Raw genomic sequence first — 23,990 nt, 5'->3', positions numbered from 1 at the left:
ATGTGAGGCAAAGAGATAAAGGACCCAGGCTGGAGACATCTGGTGTGACCACTGATAAGACTAGAACTGTGTATTCATTAGAGTGCATGACTAATTATCATTGTTTGACCATAATGCATGACAAGAACATTATATAAGTTTGTATCTATGAGTGTAAAATCAGAATACTATCTCTGACTCCCGAGGTCGTCTCTCGCTGCGTATGCTTGAATAAACAATCAAAACCTGTACTTGAGTTTCCCAGTGTGGTGATTATGTTGTCCTACACCACATACAAACATATGTAAGTACTTTGCTATGAAGTTCGCACAAGGCAAGTAGTTCAGCAGCAGTGACAGGCCAGAGCAATCAGTGCTAATTCAACAACTCAGTCCTCGGTTAGGCTTAATGACCTCACAGAGGCAGCCAAGATAAGAGGGCTGTCAAGAATGCACATCCTAAGAATGATGGCCACTTACAACATCCTTTTTTGAGGCATTTCAAATTGCCAACTATCAATACACTGGATACAGCCAAGAGTTCTTAAAGTGCCCTCACCTGGAACTATGCCTTCACTCATTGCCTTTCACCCCACAAAAACTCTCACAAAAAAATCCCATCCCTTGAATATAATCGAGTTTGAAAGCCATTTTGAGTTGGAATCCACCAAAGTGAATAAAATCTGCATCAGTCTAAATTAATTATTCAAGGCCCTGGCATTGTTTATTAATAACACTCTTCCAATGTAGTGGTTATAGCCTCGACATAAATAAGGTGACAATTTGGAAACACATTACACTTTAATTCCTCTTATCAATGTGTTGTCAGTAAAGAATGCTCTTCCTTCGCCGAGTCATATTGGACAGAGCTCTGCTTCATTAGCTGCTGTTTATTCCGTTACCATACTTCATTTTATTTGATGGAAATATATGTTCCAGAACTTTACATGGGCAGTGGTGATGCACATTAATGCATGGTTGTGGCATGACAGAGCACTGTCTGATGTCCAATTTTCTTATCTTCCATTTGTTTTCTTGCCCATGTGTATTTTTCCCTCCACTCTGACGCACTATATTATGACCCTTGCTTGGGAAGGGTAGATCATGCAATCTGCTTCTAGGCCCTTCTAAATTCCTGGGCCTGGGTAGTAAGTGCTGCTGACCCGCAGGCCAGGTGGAGGGGGCCAGAAGTTCAGATGAAAATGGGGGAAGGTGCTCCTTGCATTGTCCACCCCCAGTGCTGATATCAGCACTGGTGGGATGACAGCACATTAAAAATCCAGGCGGATCCACCTCCTTTGTTCCTAATGTAAAGCATTCCTGCACGATGCACTGTACTTGTGTATCATTCCAGGTGGAAGTTAGCAGGTTCCCAATAGCAACTGTAAAATGGTGCTTTATTCCACAGAAATGACCAATCTTCATGTGGAAGGCCTACCCCTCCGATGGAGCATCAAGGTACTGCTTTGAAATTCCTAGCCTCTCAGTCGGGTGAGTGACCAAGGCACTCTGGAAATGACACATTAGGTGAGCTCTAGGGCTCAGGCAGACAGGTAGGTGATGGATGTTGTGCCCCACAGCACTTCTGTTGGCAACTAGGGTTCTGGAGATTTCAGTTCTTCGTGATTTCAAATCAAGCCTCAAGTATGGACCTTGACCATTGGAGAAGTGTTAACATTATGTGCGTGAGGGAAGGTCACCACATCCCTGTACCAGATACTATTGGGGGGGTGGGGGGAGGCAGAAAACAGAAGTTGTTCCCAGATCCCAATCCCACCCCCAAGTCAAAGCAGTCATCAGCCCCAATTTTCACAAGGGTGGACTGGAGGGCGGGTTGGGCGGCCAATTAGTGGCCATCACTGTGGCTGCCGTTTCACTGCATTACTTGCTGGAATAAAGATGGAGCAGGAGAGGCAGAGGGATGGGACCCGAGGCAGGGCTGCCTCTCATTTTGCTGATGTTAACCAGGAGGTCCTGCTCGAGGCAGTGAGGGAGAGGATGGAGGTCCTCTTCCCAGAAGGTGGCAGAAGGCGGCCACCCTCCCAGACCAAGCAGGCCTGGATAGCAGTTGTTGACACAATGAGCAGATGGAGTGTGGTCAGCAGAAACTGGGTCCAGTGCAAGAAGCGGTTTAATTACTTTATTTGCTCTGGCAAGCTGAGTGTAACCCAAACCCTAGGACAGGCCTCTGGGTTTTCAAGCTCCAGCAGACACACCAGCTGAGCAGCCTGAGGGCGCATGCTGCTCTGGAACATGGGAGGAGTGTGTGCCTAGTGTTCTTACTGATTCCTCAGCAAGGCTCAGAGGACCTACCAGCACTGAGACATGCAGCTTCTTATGTATATGAGCCGTTGGCATTGGCCATAGAGGCCAACACTGCCTGATCAAGCTCTTTTGTCATTACAGGAGAAATGGGCACATAATGCCTGCGAGATGGCCCAGATAGGAGGAGGGGTTCCTTTCCGACACATCATCACCACAATGGAAGAGGGAGCCAGCATCACCGATGACAAGTAAGTTGGGGAAGGTGAGATGGGCATCCCTGGCATAGATGGTGAATAGAGACCGCAATGTGTGCATTAAAGGGGTGTATTGCACTCTAGCCTATCTGACAGCATGCCAAAGACTGAGCTGCATTGGGAAGCCTCAGCACTGCAGAGGCCTCTGCTCTCTAAGATTAGTTCTCATAATCTCTTCTTGTATCTCCCACAGGTGCTGGCATTGAGGCCTAAGGCTAATTCCTGCATCATCACCAGGCCAAATGCTGCCAGAGCAGGGCTCAGATGAAGCACTGTCACACCTTGCAAGAGCACCCTCCATCAATGCACATACAGTCACCTCATTAGGTCTTGGTGCATGTTTAGATAGGGTGGCACTGGATGTTGAGCACGGCACTAGTTTGCAGGAGAAGGTACCAGAGGGAGAGGCAGCTGTGGGCAGACCCCCTTGGAGGAGGGAGGACAGACACAGCCCTGCTCAGATGGGCACAGGAGTCACAGGAAAGGAGGGTCTACTTAGACCAACAGCAACAGATGTGCTCCCAAATGTCGGAGTTCCCTGAGGCAGTGCGGATTGATGGGCTGAAAATAGTGGAGTCCATTCAGCTCATGTGCACCACCATGGCTTGGGACTTTGAACACATGAGCTCCTCCATTGAGAGTGGCTAACCTCATGGGCATTGATATGTGGCAGCAGTCTGAGTGCATGGAGGAACTGCGTAGTGACGTTCACAGGGTGCATACCACACTATGTACCCTTGACTGGTCAGTGCCGTTGGTGGTGCAGAGACGTTTGGAGGGGATGCCAGTTGCGCCCCAGCTTGTGCTCCCCTCCAGCAATCCACAGTGCCAGCCAAAGGCTGAGGCTGACGCTAAGGAGGATGAGGGTGCCACCCCTCACTGGGCACCATCAACAGCGGCTCCCTTGACCCTCTGACTGAGGGAGCATCTGTGCAGCAGAGCTCAGTGACAGAGGCTGCTCCTTCAATGATGCCAGTGCAGCAGTCTCAGGAGGTGCCCTTGCTGGCACCTCCATGGCAAGGATGACTGCCACATGCATCTAAGCTTCAAACCGAGACAAGTGAGCAGGCTGCCTCCATCTCATCGATGTCACAAGGGAAGTGTGCTGAGAAGAAGTGGTCAAGAGTAGAGGCTACTGCATAGGGCACAGCACTGAGTGGGTCACTAGGGTGTCTATCACATGTAACTGTGCACTGTTACGACCAGGTGAGAAAGGGGTCTCGGGGTTCCCTCTCAGCATTTTCCGGTTTGACTGCAACAGGGTTTAATTGTCTCTCCAGGCACCTGTCTCTTAGTATGCAAATATTTCCAGCCACTGTTGTGATTTCTTTAAACAAGTTAACTTTTCAGTCCAGCAACAGTTTAAAATTAATGTTCATATGACAAAATTAATATGCCTCACTCTTAGCAGGTGGGGTCTTCATGACAGCACCTTTTGTCTTTTTGAGCACCATGCAAATATTGATACATGAATCCAGGCATTTGAGCCTCCTTTTATTAATAACAGCACAGGAAAAAAGGGATGGTGAAGGGGAACCGGGCCTGGTCACGTTCCTATGCAGCTGGGGCACCTCTGTGTTCTGTATCTTCCTCCTCCTCCGATAAGCAGTGTCCATCCAGCGCTTCAGCCTCTTCAAGGTCCACACCTCTCTGGAGGGCCATGTTATGGAGAGCATAGCAAACCACCACAACACACAAGACCCTTGCAGGAGGATATTGGAGGGTGCTACCTGACCTGTCCAGGCACCAGAACCACATCTTCAGAAGCAAATGGCTTTGGTTGTAACGCCTCTGTGCTGGGTTCATGTAGAGGGGTGAGTAGCCACCTCTACAAGGGCTATACATTGCCCCCCTAGAATCAATCCACAGAGTTTGAGAGGTATAAATGAAGAGTTGTGGCAGCCTGGACTGGTAGAGGATGAAAGAGTCATGGCAGCCGCCAGGAAAATGAATACACACATGGAGGAAGCTCTTGTTATGGTTGCAGACCAGCTGAGCATTGACGGAGTGGAAGCCTTTCCTGTTGATTAATCTCAACAGGAAATCCTCCTGTTGAGGCAGCCACTAAGTGCCTTGATGACCACATGGGTGCAATCGTTGATGCCGTGCACTGAGACAATCCAGCGATGGAGGTGAAACTCATTGCCCTCAGTGCCTGTGATGCAGTATCTGTCTGGAATTGCTTGTACTGCCCAGCTTTCAGAAAAAGGGGCATCAGTGACCTGCGAGATGCAGAGGTGTGCATCCATTTCTGAGACAGCACGAACATCCACAGTTGATTCTTGGAAGGAGTCAGAGGCAAAGAAGTGAAAGGCCACAGTGACTTTGATGGCTACTGGCAGGGCATGGCGAGCAGTGCTGCAAGGTGTGAGGTGTCCGTAACAAGGGCACAATTCCCTGTGACCATCTGCCTGGATAGGTGCAGTCTTCTCCAGCACTGTTCTTAGTCATCCCAAGGTAGCTCCTTTTTCGCCGGTAGGTTCTATGCTGAGGATATGGCCTCTGTTGCCTTCCTGCCCCTCGTCCCTCTCCTCTGCCCCCCTGATGCCCAGGACTCCACCCTTCCTGCAGAAGATGTTGCTCCTCATCTCCACTGGACCCACAATCTGAGAGTTGTGCTGCCATTGCCAGCTGCTGCCCTCTTTGTGCTCAAGTAGCCTCCAATTGTGTTTGGACACCTTGCCCCCTCCTCCTATGTCTCTGCAATGCCAGCAGGGTGACAACCCTCTGCACTGCCCGAGCGCTTACTGACCACTCTCTCCGCAACCTGCACTGACTCGATGGCACCTGTGTGCCAATGGCTGAGTCCCCTCTGTGCTGTTCTCCCTTTCATTGGGCCCACCTAATTCTCTGGGCCAGTCATGAATGGCTTCCCACTGTATATCCGCCTCCATGCACCTGGTCTGACCCAGCGTGCACCCTGTGTGCCGCCACAAAAATATAAACATGGCCCTCAACAAGCTCTCAATGAGCTCTTGAATGACCTTAATTACCGTTATCGGGCGGGTTCTCAGGACCACCTTCCCTCCCGCCCTCATGAAACTTGCCGGCGCTGGGAATAGTGATGGGAAACCAGCATGCCGGCTGGTGCCAGTATTTTCATCCCCTGCCTGCCTCTGTTCCCTCCCCTGGTGGGATCCAGTCTGATGTGATGTAGGGTAAGATCTGGGTTCACAGTCCCAACTCTCCAGGCAGTTCTTGATCACAGGTGGCGTTTCTGCAGTGAGCCAACCCAGGGTCTAAAGCAAGCCACATGGTAGTTGGCTTGAGAGCAGACCCCACGTTTCCAACACATCTATTACATATTTTCTCACTGTTACTTTTAATGATGATTTTGGGTAAAGTTGTCAACTCTGGTGGGATATATTCCGGGAAACTGCATCATATGACCAGCCATCATCCCTCCCAGTCAAACAGCATTTATTTGCATCTCCAATATTTTTAAAACTAATAAATGAACCTTCAAAGAAAATTTAAAAAACATTTTTTAACGGTCTATGAAGGGGAGGAAGAGGAGGAAGAGGTTTCTCACAACACAGCATCACAAACCACAGGACTGAATAAATGATTCTATTTGCCATTTATTATTTTTTTCTTTCTTGCCTGTTTTCCTCATCAAATTCCATCCCATCCCCACATGCCTAAAGAATTCTGACACCTTGTTGGTCTATGCTTCCATGGGACCCTCTGGTACCTGCTCCAAGTGGTGATTAATCATTTGTGAGGCTAGATGGTAGATGTCAGCATCACAGAAGAGAATATTTCTGTCTTCACCCAACATCTACATATATTCACATTCCAAAAGGTGATGCTGGATAGTGGTCCAGAGCAAGGACCATGGGCTAATGTTTTTATTTCTTTATTTACAGATACAGCACTGAAACAGGCCCTTCCGCCCACCGAGTCTGTGCCGACCAATAACCACCCATTTATACTAATCCTACATTAATCCCATATTCCCTACCACATCCCCACCATTCTCCTACCACCTACCTACACTAGGGGAAATTTACAATGGCCAATTTAGCTATCAACCTGCAAGTCTTTGGCTGTGGGAGGAAACCAAAGCACCCGGCGGAAACCCACGCGGTCACAGGGAGAACTTGCAAACTCCACACAGGCAGTACCCAGAATTGAACCTTGGTCGCTGGAGCTGTGAGGCTGTGGTGCTAACCACTGCGCCACTGTTTTCTCCTTAACCCAGGAGCATTGAAGCCAAATGAAATGTCCTTACACCAACCCTAAGTTTAGCCAACTCAGCACAGACCAGGCATCACACCTGGAAGCTATTTGATCTCTGTGGCTCAAAATGCCCCTGATAAACTCATTTAACCAATACTGGAGCATCTGCTATTGTCAAAATCAACCAGCAAATTTGTCTTTCTTGGATCCAAAATAGATGACCCCCCAGTTCTCACTTAATCTATGTAATTTCCTGCTCCCACCCCCACAGAATTGTTACAGTGCAGAAGGAGGCCATTCATCCCATCATGTCTCACCTGGCTCTCCGAATCAGAAAATCACCTCGTGCCATTCCCCCGCCTTCTCACCATAACCCTGTACATTCTTCCTTTTCATATAACTGTCTAATTCCCTTTTGAATGTCTCGATTGACCTTGCCTTCACCACATTCTCAGGCACTGCATTGCAGACCTTAAACACTTGCTGCATGAAAATGTTTTTTCTCATGTTGCCATTGCTTCTGTTGGCAATTACCTGCAATCTGTGCCCTCTTGTTCTTGATCCTTTCACGAGTGGGAACAGTTTCTCTCCATCTACTCTGTCCAGACCCCTCATGACTTTGAATACCTCTATCAAATCACCTCTCAGCCTTCTCTTCTCCAACGGAAAAAAAAAAGAGTCCTAACTTCTCCAATCTATCTTCATAACTGAGGTTCCTCATACCTGGAACCATTCTTGGCAACCTTTTCTGTACTCTCTCCAAAGCCTTCACATCTTTCCTAAAGTGTGGCGCCCAGAACTGGACACAATATTCCAGCTGAGGCTGAACTGGTGTCTTCTACAAGTTCAACATAATCTCCTTGCTCTTGTACACTAATAATAAAGCCCAGGATACTGTATGCTTTATTAATGGTGCTCTCAACCTTCAATGACTTACACACATATATCCCCAGGTCCCTCTGCTACTGCGCCCCCTTTAGGGTTATATCCTTTATGTTATATTGTCTCTCCATATTCTTCCTACCAAAATTAATCACTTCATGTTTCTCCGCATTGAATTTCATTTTCAACTTGTCCACCCATTCCACCAACTTGTCCATGTCTTTTTGAAGTCCTACACTATTCTCCTCACAGTTCACAATGCTTCCAAGTATTGTTTCAGTTTCTCCTAACAGTGTCATGTTCCGTCAACCAAGTCATTTGTGTTTATGGTGAAAATCTGAGGCCCTAGTACAGATTCCTGGGGGCACCATCCAACCAATCAGAGAACATTACCTACTCTCTGTCTCCTACCTCCCAACCTATGGGACCAAGAGTTGATTATTCAACCAGATTCTTTTCTTTGTTTCCTGTGAGTTAAAGAATAGCAGATGAATGACTGAGCTGTTGTGTTTAGCACCAAGGATAGGAGAAATTCATCGGTCATAGAGACTGCTACCCCAGTGATCTCCCTGTGGTAACAAAAACTATGACTCAGTCAGTAGAGTAGTTTAGAATGATTTCTGTTGGATTGTGTCCACTAGTGAGAGATCTTTAATTTTTTTTTAAATATGTGGTTGCAACTTTTCAGCCAGCTTCTTTTGAAAGAACATTTTGCTTGTTGATTATATTTTGGAGGCTGAAACAGTATGGAGATCTCCTATCGTAAATAGGATGCACGAATGAGGGGGAGCAGGTTAAATGTCATGCTCCAGAAATTCAGAGGTTGAGATGTGTTTTTCCAGCCTTTCCTCTTACTCTCCTATTGTTGGTTGGTTAACATACTTCATTGGGACATTTTCAGAACACGACAAGGTGCTATATTAACTCAATGTTTTCTTTCTTAGCAGAAGTTTGCAATAATTCATATTATGGAATAATATAAATATCCTGGAAAAATATAAATATTTTCATTTATATAGCACTTTATGTCATTGAAGTGACTTAAAAAACTTCACATACAAATTATTTTTGGAGTGCAATGACTGTTAGCAAATGGGGCAGAAATGTTGGCCCACCAGAACCCCAAAAGTCGTGTAGAATATAATTTCTGTTTGCTAATAATTCTACAAAGGATGGTGGAAAAGGCTGCGGATGCTAGATTAATTCAAGGGCTGTTCCATATCTCCTATGTGCAATGCACAGCTTCATTCACAACGCCTGATAATGATGCACTGAAAGCAAATCTCCAAGCTAACATCAACAGCATCTCCTAGCCCTACAACCTCTACCAAGACAGATAAGAGCAGCAACACCATGGAAACACTACCCCTTGCACACTTCACCTTGACTGAGACATACACCATGTTATTTCTGGATCCAAACCCCAGAATAAAACACATTAACCAGGTTTCTTTAATAAACAACAAAATCATTGTTTTATTATAAAACAAGTCTTCACCAGTAATGAAGTAAAGCATAAACACACAGATTGAAATTTTAAAATTCCCTTTTTACCTTAGCCCCTCACACTCACACACACAGCCACACACTGGTTAACTGGAAAAATAAGAGATTTTTGTTCAGAGCTCTGTTACAGACACAAAAAACACTTGGGCTGAATACTTGGTCATTCTTGAAGAAAACAGCAGATGAGATATGTTGTGTTCCAAAACTAGCATACAGTGCAGCCTCCGAGTACACATAGATGGGTCACTGGGATCTTTTAGAACAGCTCTGTTGAGGTGGCATTGAGAATTAATTCAGCAAGCTTTTCTTCAAAGACATGGAGCCGAGATGAGTTGACACAGTTATCTTCTCAGGGTCTTTTAGAGAGGTGCTGGAAAACTGAGCTGGGTTGTGGTCTTCTCTCCTTCCTTGGGAATTCTCTTCTTCTGCAGGTTTGACTTGTTAAATATTCAGCAAGAATCTGGTCTCTTCCTCTGTGACACTTCAGCAGCAGGTGCTAACTTTATCTCATTCCAGAAGGTAAACACTGACTGCAACCAAAAGTTTGCGAGTCTGCTGCTCTCTTAGGTGCACGCTGCTGCTCCTGAGCTTGTCCTATCAAGGGGCGCGTGACTATCACTTCCTCAATTACCAGGGTTTCTGTTCTATTTTTAAACTTAATTTTTGAACTCCTCAAAAAATATTTTTAACGAAAAAACAGAAGCACTTTCATAACAGTATCGACTGCACACCAGGTGCTTAGCTTGTGACATCAATTTATTCCTTGCTATGAGCACATTTATATGCTGCATCCTTAAGAAAAGGTGCTCATCTGTAAAATACAGAGCTAATTTTCAGCGGCAGTAGAGAATATTAAATATACTGGCAGGCCAAGCTTTCAGGTGGAATATTCAGCTGAGCAATGTTTTCATATACTGCAAACAAGCTGATATTGCAGCAGGTTATAGTTTAGTGTTTTCAGTGCAGCCTAGAACATAAATAACCTGCCGTTTTGTGAAACTGAATAATAAGGTTCTGATGAGAAAATGTTGCAGTGCTGGGAATCATCTCTGTTGCTCATTTGTGTGCTTATCTCAATGGCCAATAGCAGTCAGAGACTAGAATTAGGAAACTCTAGAGGAATACAAGACTTTACTCTGCATTACTATTTCCAATTGTTGAGAGACCAATTTCTCTTTCTCCTCCACTAATAAAGCTTCCCTCTACCCTCTCACTAGCAGAGTTGCTTCTCTTTGTATCCTTATAATAATACAATCTTCATAGGCTCTGTAATAGTTTTTCTCTAACAAGAGCCTTGGGCGAGAATCTCAAGCCTTTTACGGAAGAAACAAAATGATGAAAGCTTTTTCTCTTTGTCCTGCAGTTCCAGCGGAATCTTTGACTTCATTAAATTATTTTTCAAGCACTGCTTGAGCTCTTTATTAATTTTTAGGTCAAAGATTCTAATCAGCTGAAATGCTTTAAATGAGTTCTGAAAAAGCCGTGATTTTGTGTGACCCCCGAGACGGGGTCAGAGGCGGGGGAGGGGAGCACGGAGTATTGTGACAGGTGGAGGGGAGGGATGGGTGTGAAGGGTCCGTTGCCAAGCATGGCGAGTTGGCCATGACGCATTAGGAAACGTTACTTAAAGGGATGACGGTGGATAGGCAATGGCAAACATTTAAAGAGTGCATGGATGAACTGCAACAATTGTTTAACACTGTCTGGCGCAAACGTAAAACAGGAAAGGTAGCCAAACCATGGTTTACAAGGGAAATTAGAGATAGCGTTAGATCCAAGGAAGAGGCACATAAATTTGCCAGGAAAAACAACAGTCCTGAGGATTGGGAGCAGTTTAGAATTCAGCAAAGGAGGACCAAGGGATTGATTAAGAAGGGGAAAATAGAGTACGAGAGCAAGCTTGTGGGGAACATAAAAACTGACTGTAAAAGTTTCTATAGGTATGTGATGAGAAAAAGATTGGTGAAGACAAATGTAGGTCCCTTAAAGTCAGAAACAGGGGAATTTATTATGGGGAATGAAGAAATGGCTGATCAACTAAATGCATACTTTGGTTCTGTCTTCACAAAGAAGGACACAAATATCATACCAGAAATGTTGGTGAACACAGGGCTTAGTGAGAGAGAGGAACTGAAAGAAATCAGTATTAGTAGAGAAATGGTGTTGGGGAAATTGATGGGATTGAAGGCCGATAAATCCCCAGGGCTTGATGGTATGCATCCCGGAGTACTTAAGGAAGTGGCCCTAGAAATAGTGGATGTATTGGTGGTCATCTTCCTAGATTCTATAGACTCTGGAACAGTTCCTACAGATTGGAGGGTAGCTAATGTAACCCTACTATTTAAAAAGGGAGGTAGAGAGAAACCAGGGAATTATAGACCAATCAGCCTGACGTCGGAAGTGGGGAAAATTCTAGAGTCCATTATCAAAGATTTTATAGCAGAGCACTTAGAGAACAGTGGTAGAATCGGGCAGAGGCAGCATGGATTTACGAAAGTGAAATCATGCTTGACAAATCTATTAGAATTCTTTGAGGATATAACTAGTAAAGTTGATGAAGGGGAGCCAGTGCATGTGGTTTATTTGGACTTTCAGAAGGCTTTCGAAAAAGTCCCACTTAAGAGATTAGCATGTAAAATTAAAGCACATGGGTTTGGGGGTAGTGTATTGCAATGGATAGAAAATTGGTTGGCAGACAGGAAACAAAGAGTAGGGATAAATGGGTCTTTTTCCAAATGGGGTACCGCCGGGATCGGTGCTAGGACCCCAGCTATTCACAATATACATTAATAATTTAGATGAAGGAACTAAATGTAATATCTCCAAATTTGCAGTTGACACAAAACTGGGTGGGAGGGTAAGTTGTGAGGAGGATGCAGAGAGACTTCAGGGTGATTTGGACAAGTTGAGTGAGTGGGCTAATGCATGGCAGATGCAGTACAATGTGGATAAATGTGAGGTTATCCACTTTGGTAGCAAAAACAGGAAGGCAGATTATTATCTGAACATCTATAAACTGAGAGCGGGGAATATGCAGCGAGACCTAGGTGTTCTTGTACACCAGTCGCTGAAGGTAAGCATGCAGGTGCAACAGGCGGTAAAAAAGGCAAATGGTATGTTGGCTTTCATAGCGAGAGGATTCGAGTACAGGAGCAGGGATGTCTTGCTGCAATTATACAGGGTCTTGATGAGGCCACACCTGGAATATTGTGTGCAGTTTTGGTCTCCTTATCTGAGGAAAGATGTTCTTGCTATAGAGGGAGTGCAGCAAAGGTTTACCAGACTGATTCCTGGGATGACGGGACTGATCTGGTGGGACTGACGTATAAGAGATTGAGTCGGTTAGGATTATATTCGCTGGAGTTCAGAAGAGTGAGGGGGATCTCATAGAAACCTATAAAATTCTAACAGGACTTGACAGGGTAGATGCAGGAAGGATGATCCTGATGGTGGGGAAGTCCAGAACCAGGGGTCATAGTATAAGAATACGGGCTAAACCTTTCAGGACTGAGATGAGGAGAAATTTCTTCACCCAGAGAGTGGTGAGCCTGTGGAATTCTCTACCACAGAAAGCAGTTGAGGCCAAAACATTGTATGTTTTCAAGAAAGAGTTAGATATAGCTCTTGGACCTAAAGGGTTCAAAGGGTATGGGGCGAAAGCGGGATCAGGCTACTGAGTTGGATGATCAGCCATGATCATAATGAATGGCCGAAGTGCCGAATGGCCTACTCCTGCTCCTATTTTCTATGTTTCTATCTTTCCGGAGGTGGCAACCTCCCCACCCAGAGGCCAATTGAGGCTCTTAAGTGGCCTATTAATGGCCAATTAAGGGTCTCTCCCGCTGCCACTTGGATCTTTCCAGTGGCAGAAGCTGCATCCGCTGTGCAGGGAAGATGCCTTGTAACGTGAGTGGGCTTGGGTTTGGGCGGTGGGGGTGGGGGGTGGTGTGGTCCCTCTTCACAGACAATTTATGGCCCATGGAGGACCCCCACCGGGAACCCCCTCCCCATGGACTGCACGACCCCCAGCAACCCCTTTGCTGGGGCCTTCCGGACTGTCTCCAGCAACCCCACCTCACCAACATCTGGTCCAGTGTTCCGGTGCTGGGCCTGGGTCCAAGGCCTCTGCAATACTGGCAGTGGCCACCGCTCCCGGTGGCACTGCCGATACTGCTGTACTGTTGGCCCTGTAATTGGCTAGCAGCTCTTGGAGGTGGGATTCCCGTCTTTAAAGGGACGGGGATCCCGGCGCGTGAAAATTAGAAAATAAAAGACCCGAGGATTGTCCAAGGGTGGGAGGGGGGTGGGTGGTGGGCGAAAAGGCCAAGGCGGGTCTTCCCTCGCCTTTTTGGCCTGGTGTTGGTAGCCCCAGCACAAAAATCGAGCCCAGTGTTTCTCAGCGACTTATTTTATTTAAGAGTCTAATGATCAGATTCAACGAATATCCATCATTTCATATCTTCACTGTTCAATCTTGAAGGGCTGTCCTCTCGATAAATATTCCCATTTTCCCAACAAAACGACACCGGATCATCTCAGTATAAATGGCCAGGACAACTTAGCTCCAGGTCTCAATACAGCCCTGGTTCAAACATGGACTTAAGAGCTCAACTCCAGAGGTGAGATGAGAGTAACTGCCCTTGACATCAAGGCAACATTTAACCGTGTATGGCATCAAGGACCCTAGCAAAATTGATGTCAATGGGAAATCAGGGGGAAAACCCTCCACTGGTTGGAGTCATGCTGAGCAAAAATTAAGATGGTTGTGGTTGTTGGAGGACAATCATCTCAGCCCCAGGACATCACTGCAGCAGTTCCTCAGGGTAGTGTCCTAGACCCAAACATCTTCAGCTGCTTCATCAATGATCTTTCCTCCTTCATAAGGTCAGAAGTGGAAATGTTCGCTGATGATTACACAGTGATCAATACCATTCACAACTCCTCAGATACTGAAGTAGCCTGTGCCCGCACGCAGCAAGACCTGGACAACATTCAGACTTGAGCTGATAAGTGGCAAGTAATATTCATACCACACAGGTGCCAGGCAATGACGATCTCCAACAAGAGAGAATCCAACCATCTCCCCTTGATATTCAACAGCATTATCATCGCTGAATCCCCACCAACATCCTGGGGTTACCATTGACCAGAAACTTAACTGGAACAGGCATATAAATAACTTGGCTAAGAGCAGGTCAGAGGCTGAGAATTCTGCAGCAAGCAACTCACCTCCTGACTCCTCAAAGCCTGTCCACCATCTACGAGGCACAAGTCAGGCATGTGATGGAATTCTCTCCACTTGCCTGGATGAGTGCAGCTCCAGAAGCTAGTCACCATCCAGGAATAAGCATCCTGCTTGATTGCCACCCCATCCACCACCTTTGGGGCGGCACAGTGGCGCAGTGGTTAGCACTGCAGCCTCACAGCTCCAGCGACCCGGGTTCAATTCTGGGTACTGCCTGTGTGGAGTTTGCAAGTTCTCCCTGTGTCTGCGTGGGTTTCTTCCGGGTGCTCCGGTTTCCTCCCACAAGCCAAAAGACTTGCAGGTTGGTAGGTAAATTTGCCATTATAAATTGCCCCTAGTATAGGTAGGTGGTAGGGAAATATAGGGACAGGTGGGGATGTGGTAGGAATATGTGATTAGTGTAGGATTAGTATAAATGGGTGGTTGATGGTCGGCACAGACTCGGTGGGCCGAAGGGCCTCTTTCAGTGCTGTATCTCTAAAACTAAAAAAAAACTAAAAACTTAAACATTTACTCCCTCCCCACCGACATCAATGTGTATCATCTACAAGATGCACTGCAGCGACTCAGTACACTTCTTTCAACAGCACCTTACAAACCCGTGACCTCTACCACCTAGAAGGATGAAGGCAGCAGACGCATGGGAACAGCATCACCTGCAAGTTCCCCTCCAAGTCACATATCATCCGGACTAGAAACTGTATCACTGTTCTTTCATCGCCACTGGATCAAAATCCTGGAAATTCCTCACTAACAGCACTGTGGGTGTACCAGTACTACATGGACTGCAGCGGTTCAAGAAGCAGACTCACCACCACCTTCTCAAGGCCAATTAGGGATGGATAACAAATGCTGACCTTGCCAGTGAGGCTCGCATCCCAGAAACAAATAAAAAACAACTATCTCTACAGCCTTGACTTTCTGAGCAGGGATTTATCTAGCTCCTTTCTATAGTTAGTCATCTCAAAGAGATACTAAAATAGAATGCAAAATCGTCTTCAGCATTAACTGAAAAAAACAACAAATGATTTTATGATATAATCTTTGTGAATCAAATTTCCAATACTCTACAGATAACCTTCCTGTTCCAAATGAAAGAAACAGTGGATGTAGCGCTTAGCATATAAATAAAGACTTGAGTAAGTAGGAAACTCAATTGTTTTGGGAGGATCAGCTATATTTTTGGGTCTGAAGGGGTTTTGGTTGCTCTGGTCTAACAGAAGGTCCTAAGGCTGGTGACTGTTCTCCTGCTTCCACTTCCATTTCCCCGCTGATAAACAAAGCCAACTCCAAGAACTTTGAGCTTCCGGCACTGGGAGTGCCACAATAATGGGCCAGTCCACTAAATTCGGGCAAGGCTCGGTATGGACAGGCACTTCAGCTGAACCTGCTCAATGCTGGGGCATCAGGAGAACTGGCTCCAGTTTCTGTGGCAGACATATTTTAATAAGAAAGATCAATGAACTTTATTTTGAAAGTACCTCCAAATCCTTTGTATTCGCTGATGTGAAGGGTTAAGCTCTGTTGCAATTCTGAACTGGTGACTTCAGTCAGGAGATAACAGTGCTTTATCCACTGACACTGTGAAGGATTAAGTGTTGTGTATCATGCTCTGTCCAAGATATCACTTGGCTGATAATGTCTCAACTGTTGACGACCACATTATATGCTAAAATGACCTTGAGACAAAAGTCTACAGTATGTGTAGTTCCACAGTGAACATACCACACTTAGTTAGATAAAGCTAACTCACTACAACAGTGGTTTATATTCATCTCGCTGCTCTTCTTTTGGCAACTATAAATGAGCTGAATGGTGAATCTTGCATTCGCAGTGGTGTCGCCAAAAACTGCATCAGGTTTTCAGTCACATATTTGTTTGAATGCATCCCAGTTCAAAACAGAGCCAGACTCATCACCTAACACCCCAGTTCCTCAGTCCCCATCTAGTGAACTCCAATATTACTGTTATCCCCCTCTTTTACTTCACCCTGCAACCACCGCACCACCCCCCACCCCGCTCCCTCCACCCAATATGTAGATAGATTTGTGTATTTGCAGGCCTAACAGTGCAGTCGTTCTAGCACTGAAATCAGGTTATAACATCAAAATCAGGTTCTTGCACTAAAGTCAGCTCAAATTCAACCAACAAGTTGTGAAACAGAATTCAATAAACCTTGTAATCTGTAGGCTAGCACTAGAAAAATGACCTTGAAAATTGATTGGATTTTTGCAACAGTCAATTGTTTCACTAAGGAAAGGGAACTTGCCCATCTGCCTGCTCTGGTCTACATGTGACTCCACTCCCACACTGCATGGCTGACTTAATATTCTCGGAATTGGCCTAGACAGCTGCAATCACTACAATGGATAAGAAATATGGCATAACCGGTGTCACCTGTATCCAGAGAACAAATAGAAAGTACCTACAATGTGTGCACAAAAGGTTTGGATGCAAGCACTGTGCACATGTAAAATTTATTTGTGTAGGAGAAGGTAATCAGTTGAGGAGATGCCCTGCAGCATTAAACCTGGTAGCAGTTGCAATTGCAAATAAAGGTTGCAAGCCTTAGTTAAAAGCTTTCTATTCTTACAGAGTAACATTTCTGGACAGTACTGAGGCCCTTTGGATGAGATTTGATACTGGTTTATGATGCTATTTGAAGAAGGGTAGGAAGTACTCCTGTTTTCATAGCCCCAAAAAAACTCTGGAAATCAATGCTACCAAAAACAGATGATTTATTACTGTATGTAGGACACAAAGTGACTGCTATATCTAGCTACATAACAACAGTCACTGCATTCCAAAGTAACGTATTGTCTGTGAAATGCTTTGGGATATTGCTATGAGACACTCTGTCAAAGATAGTCTTTTACATTTTTGCTGCTTGTTAAAATTCCTGATATGCAGCGGTATAGATCCACAGGGACAATAACCGCAAGTGGCTAGTGCCCATCCATTAGTCATGGTACTGAATGTCAGTAGACCACTCGGCTATGCAAAAGAAATACTGCCTACCCTGTCTTCACTCCTTATCCACACTTTTCAGCAGAAGCTAACCATAGCGATTAGCAGCAGAAATCATGGCTAGTTTTTTCACTTGTTAGCCAAGGGTCACTGTGAGCAATTGTGGCATCTTTGCTGTCACCCGACTTGAGGCCAACTAACTCAGCACAGACCTGGGATCAAACTTGGGCCCATCCCGCTTTGCATTACTCAGTACCACACTGGGGAGTGTATATATGGCACTAAGCCAAAAAAAAAGCTTGCAGTAGGCTTTAAATCCTTATGTTGAGTTCAGAATATATAAAACAATGAACAACCCAATATCTCAACATGAAAACTGATAATGTAACTTTTAAGTATCAGTCATATGATAAAATATCATGCGTGTTGTAATGCTTGAAAACTACACTTACTGCAATCATTTCAAACCATGAACTTTACAATTTTCCACAGCATTCAGCTTCTAAATATCAATATATTTTAAGCTAAACAACTATTTAATTGCATTATCTTAATGTTAAAATAATATGAGAACAAGAAAGGAACTCAGAATGAGAGTACAACCTTGGAGATTAAATGACTTGTAAAAGACATCCATTTTTCTCTTTCAGTTTTTATTCTCCATCACCTAAACCCAGTGATTGATATACTGCCTTATATTTCCATCCCAGCTGTCTATCAATGTATTTATAGAGGGTATATGACTTAGAAATTAGCTTTAATATGTATCTCCAAAAGGAGTTGTTTTGAAGACGCACAAATGAAAGTAGTCAGTGAGCTAGGTCTAGTTAGCTGCCTAGGCCGCGATGCTGATCTTATATCGCTATTGCCCATGACACATTCTATAAATCACCTCACAACATGGCCTGAAAGAAATCAATGGACAAATATTTCTGTAGCGTTGTACATTTTTACATTGAAGAATGTAAGGGAATATTAGCTGGAGATACTATTTTGTCAAAGTGACAGCGGAAATCTGATTTTTTTGTTCTGTCCCATGTGAGTGTTACAATGCACAATCAAAAGTACAGCTCTGAGCAACCAATCTTTTGCTCTTTTTGGTGCATTTTGTGTTCATTCAGGTGATGGATGTCAATGCTGCAATATGAAACATGCTTTTCATTTAGAGCACCCAAAGTCAGCATCAAATACTCCTAGCTCAAACACAATGGGTCCCAACTCCAGTTTGAGGTTTCCCACTCCAGCCATCCTTATGACCTCTCAGAGTGGGATTGGCCAATTTGTGGGCAGTTTTGGGTCTTTGGGCCTGTGCCTACTGGGAGCTTTGTTGCAATGATCCAAACTTATTTCACATAAAATTCTTACAGTCTGAAAAGAAAGAGCTTCATTCATCACAGTATACGAGAATAAAACCAGGTGCCAGACCTGAAACGTTAACTCTGTTTTTCTCTCCACAGATGCTGCCTGACCTGCTGAGTATTTCTAGCGTTTTCTGTTTTGTTTCAGATTTCCAGCATCTGCAGTATTTTATTTTTGTGCCAGAATTAAAAGATGAGGGTATTAAGCCACCGCAGTGCCCATTCAAATTTTGAAAGTCGCTATTAATCCAAAATCCACGCATAAGGCTGTAGCATTGGGCTAGAAACATGGGGGACATTTTAAACTAGCCCACCCAGCAGTCTTCAATAGAAAGTAATATTGAGTGGACTGTAAAATGGGCGCCTGATCCAACCCTGTCTGTTTCCTATGGGTGGGTTAATTTAAAATTACCCCTGTGTACTTTGCTTCCTAAAAGGATACTCCATGAAGATATTGGACATTCTCTAATGACCTGTAGAGTGGCAAATACAAGCACACAAAGAACTATAAGGCATCAGTGAAGGAATGGTAAAACCTGCAGTCAGTTTTCATTTCTATGTTCAGTTTGTCATCATAGAAACAATTATGAACTCAAACTGTTTTACTGATATTGATGCTCAGGTTCAAAACATTGCTACCTGTATAGACTCACTTTCGCTCATGAGATACAAATCATACTTGGTTGCACATTTTACATGCGATCAAATATTTAAAAAACCTGCATTTACATAGCACTTTGTCACATTTCTCATAAATATCCCTAAACACTTCACATTTAATGAAGTGCAGTTATGGTTGTTATGTGAGTAAATGTGGCAGCCATTTTATACACAGCAAGGTCCTATAAAAAGCAATAAGGTTAATGACATTTTTTTTAGTGGATGTTGACCAGGATGCCAGGAGAATTTCCTGCAACAATGGTTGATGTCAGGGAGCTGATTAGCTATAACCTGAAAGCACTGTTAAATGAAAAAAGACAGTGTAGACAATGGAGACATTATAGTTATCTCTGAGGAAAAGATCTTTTCTTTCTTTTGGGCCTCCTTATCTCGAGAGACAATGGATACGTGCCTGGAGGTGGTCAGTGGTTTGTGAAGCAGCGCCTGGAGTGGCTATAAAGGCCAATTCTGGAGTGACAGGCTCTTCCACAGGTGCTGCAGAGAAATTTGTTTGTTGGGGCTGTTGCACAGTTGGCTCTCCCCTTGCGCCTCTGTCTTTTTTCCTGCCAACTACTAAGTCTCTTCGACTCGCCACAATTTAGCCCTGTCTTTATGGCTGCCCGCCAGCTCTGGCGAATGCTGGCAACTGACTCCCACGACTTGTGATCAATGTCACACGATTTCATGTCGCGTTTGCAGACGTCTTTATAACGGAGACATGGACGGCCGGTGGGTCTGATACCAGTGGCGAGCTCGCTGTACAATGTGTCTTTGGGGATCCTGCCATCTTCCATGCGGCTCACATGGCCAAGCCATCTCAAGCGCCGCTGACTCAGTAGTGTGTATAAGCTGGGGGTGTTGGCCGCTTCAAGGACTTCTGTGTTGGAGATATAGTCCTGCCACCTGATGCCAAGTATTCTCCGAAGGCAGCGAAGATGGAATGAATTGAGACGTCGCTCTTGGCTGGCATACGTTGTCCAGGCCTCGCTGCCGTAGAGCAAGGTACTGAGGACACAGGCCTGATACACTCGGACTTTTGTGTTCCGTGTCAGTGCGCCATTTTCCCACACTCTCTTGGCCAGTCTGGACATAGCAGTGGAAGCCTTACCCATGCGCTTGTTGATTTCTGCATCTAGAGACAGGTTACTGGTGATAGTTGAGCCTAGGTAGGTGAACTCTTGAACCACTTCCAGAGCGTGGTCGCCAATATTGATGGATGGATGGATGCCTGCAGAGTCTCATCGACAGGTTTGCGTCTGCCTGCAATGAATTTGGCCTAACCATCAGCCTCAAGAAAACGAACATCATGGGGCAGGATGTCAGAAATGCTCCATCCATCAATATTGAGGAAAAGATAGACAGGAGATATTGTTAGAGTGCACAGCAGAAGATATCTGGGAGGTGCTTGAGCATACAAAGTACAGTAATAGTTCTATTATCCAGGTTGAATACAACACACCCTACAAAATATATAAATAGGCACCATTTAACATACAGAGACATGGGACCAGGACTCAATCGAAATATTTCTGACAAACACTTGTGGCGTTTGCTGTGTAAAGATGGTGGCATCAATATCAAGGAAATCTGGTCCTGTGTTTCCTGGTCAGTTCAAATATATCTATAGACTTGCCTGTGATGACGCTGGGAATCTTCGACAAAAAGCTCTTTACTGTTCGGATCAGCACTCCACCAGTTTTGTCATCTTGCATCTGTGTGATGATATTTTCCATCTGCCAGAGAAAGAAAAATCTGTGGTTATTATTTGTTTTTCTGAGTAAATATTTGTGCTCATTGAGGCAAGGGACATCAGCCCTGGAGAACAGAGCATCCCAGTGTCGATGGCGACTTCTCCCAGGTGAGCTGCAGAGTAAAGTTGTCTCTAGTTTATGCCTGCACCAGAGTCCCACCTCAGGAAAGCACTCCTGTTGCACTATTTTCATTCTGCACATCAGCTATCCAGCAGTGAGATTGTCAACTTTAGTGTCTATTAGTTTCAAATCAGGGTCATTTTGTGTTGTGTGCTGATACCACTTACAGACCAGGATGAGACGACCCAAACTCATGTCACTTAAGACCTTTGTGACTGTTGTGTGAGTGGGCATGTGTATGCGAGTGTGTATAAGTAATTCAGACAGAATAAAATTGAGGAGGAGCTAAACCTTTAACAAGATCACTGTGCCAAAACCTCAAATTCCTGTTTCAGCAGCTATAATTTAACAACTTATTGATCTAATTCTCATCAGAAGGCTTTCATGACTAACTATTTCTGCCAGATGCATTTGCAATTAGGTGGTACAATCTTCAACCCTATAACAGTCAGCAGAGTAAGGAGGCCTTCCTCCAGAATCCTGAGGACGATTCAAACCCAACTGCCAGAGGGAAAAGGACAGGTTTCTAATCTACTGAACCACATAACCCCTGCTATTATTGAGAACTGGCACCATCCTGCAGTGAAAACTCCAAATAAACAGTAATTTCAAAACTACAGAATTGTAGTTTTATTCAGGAGTGAACTGTATATAGAATAACTACACGGATTTACAGATAAATCCTAGTGGTACTCAAAAATGGCCCAGGGCTACTCAAAGGTCTTGGCTTAACCTCCCACCCCAGACAGCCTGCTGCTTTTGGTACAATACTGGGTTTCACTTTTGGCCTGACTAGCTGTACGATGCTGACAGAATTGAAATTCAGTGCTGTTTGGTCTTATACTCCAGTTTTGTGACCAAAGGCAAGGGAACTAGCCCACATAACCAATGGAAATGGAGCTAGTCCAGTTTCCATGGAACCAATAGGAATGGAGCTGGTTCAGTGCCCATAGAACAAGTGGAAGTGCTTTGTTAAAACTATAGGACACATGGTCTCAATGGAACTGCCATTGAAATAGGCAATGAATAGCATGTTGACACACACACCACCACTCTATGGTGCAACATCTTTCAATATTCCTGAGAGTAGCTCTCAAGAAAGGCTTTCTTGCTGATTGTGGCCTTGATGTCAATGGAAATAGTGTTCAGCTAATATCAAAAGCTTCAAGTTTAATTGCATGCCAATTTGCATGGAAACCACCGTCAAAGCCCCAGGCATCTATACTTTTTCACAAATAACATTATCAGATCCTGTCGGGGTAAGTGTGCGCCTTGTCCTTGATGTGTAATAATGGTGACTAAAGGGCATTAGATGATAACCAACAGGATTTCAAATGAGCATTACAGCATAGATCTTTACCCACATTTAGCACGCCACTGTCCAGAAATGCCTCCATAATTTACATTTATCCCATGACTGAATCAAGTAACAGCATGTCTTTGAGATACATGTAATACACGGAGGCATGTCTAGTCACAAATACGGCAACTATAGAAATTCCTGAACCTTTTGTGTTCTGTACTTTTATTGCACACTTAATTGGAATTTGATGTTCAACAGATCTCACCAGAAGATACATTTGGAGAGGGTGCAAATTTCAGGCTCTGAATCTTTGACAGAAAATTACTTGCAATAGGAATCAACAAATGTTGCCACAAATGCAAAGTGTCAGCGCTTCAGCATAAATGGTTATCACTCAAGTGGATCTCACCTGCTAAACAGCATCCGAGTCACAAGATTAGCTTAAACACTATTCATACTGTAAGTGCTTCTATGTATTCATTGCATTTCTGTGGTTATGGAAACACTGAGTGGAATTGTTTTGGCACAGCATGGAAGCAGGGCAATGGTGAGTGTTGTGGCAAACACTGAACTCCTCAAACAACAATACTGATTGAAATCTACTGTATATGGGTTTACAGAAGGCTTTCAGTAACACATAGGAAACGTATTACAACATTTCAGGCATGTGGTATGAAAGGAAATCCAGCAGCAGATATGAACTTGGTTGTTGAACAGGAAACAAAGGGTTATAGTTAATGGGTGTTGCTTAATAGGTGGAAGGGGGCCATTCAAGCAGACTGACATACATACATACAAAATATTATACATAGAGATATAGATAAAAAGAGAGATACAGATATATAATTTGGATTTGAACATGGTATCAAAATTTGCTGATGGCACAAAAGCAAGGGTGAGGCAGACTACAAAAGACTTCAGAGGGTCGTAGACAACAACAATCACTTGTATTTATATAGTGCCTTTAACATAATAAAGCATCCCAAGACAGTTCATAGAGGCATTATAAAACAAAATATGACATTGAGCCACAGAAGGTGATATTAGGGCAGATGACTGAAAGCTTGGTCAAAGAGGTGGGTCTTAAGGAGTTTCTTAAAGGAGGAGAGAAAGAGAGAGAGAGACAGAGAGGTTTAGGGAGAGCATTGCAGAACTTAGGCCCTAGGCAGCTGAAGGCACAGCCACCAATGGTGGAGCAATTAAAATCAGGGATGCTCAAGAGGCCGGAATTAGATGATCGCAGATATCTTGGAGGGTTGTAGGACTGGAGGAGGTTACAGAGATAGGTAAGGCAAGTCAGCAGAATGGGCAAACAGCTGGCAGGTTTAATCAATGTGGGCAAACTGTATGGTAGTATATTTTGGGAGAAATGGAAAGAACAGAAAGGATGTGCATTAACAGAGAAACCTAGGAGTTCAAATACATAACTTCCTGAAAGTGCAAGAGCACAGACAAAGCCTTAAAAAAATGCCAACAGAATTCTAGCTTTCCAGTGTAGTTTTGAGTGCCCCATTATAGA

This window comes from Heterodontus francisci, chromosome 9 (assembly GCF_036365525.1).
Source record: "Heterodontus francisci isolate sHetFra1 chromosome 9, sHetFra1.hap1, whole genome shotgun sequence".
NCBI classification, from domain to species: domain Eukaryota; kingdom Metazoa; phylum Chordata; class Chondrichthyes; order Heterodontiformes; family Heterodontidae; genus Heterodontus; species Heterodontus francisci.
The sequence above is the reverse complement of the archived record's forward strand: the minus strand, read 5'-3'. Positions refer to the sequence as shown.